Below are 241 nucleotides of genomic sequence, written 5' to 3'. Positions count from 1 at the left end.
GCTGGCTGTCTCTTAACACCTGAAATTTTAAGCCAAGTTAAGGCTTCATAACTTGTGTGTGTGCTAAACCTTATTTATACATAAGGTTTAGAAAATGAATGTATGATGATGAAAAATTGTTTTATATACACATGTAACTTTTTATTTTATAAAGCAAATAATAAAATTATTTCAAGTATAGTGTATGGCTGTTTTTCCTAATATTTTAAGCAATGCACAATTTATGCACAATTATTTTTTT

Source organism: Penaeus monodon, chromosome 29 (assembly GCF_015228065.2).
Source record: "Penaeus monodon isolate SGIC_2016 chromosome 29, NSTDA_Pmon_1, whole genome shotgun sequence".
Lineage (NCBI taxonomy): Eukaryota > Metazoa > Arthropoda > Malacostraca > Decapoda > Penaeidae > Penaeus > Penaeus monodon.
Note: the sequence above shows the minus strand (reverse complement) of the source record.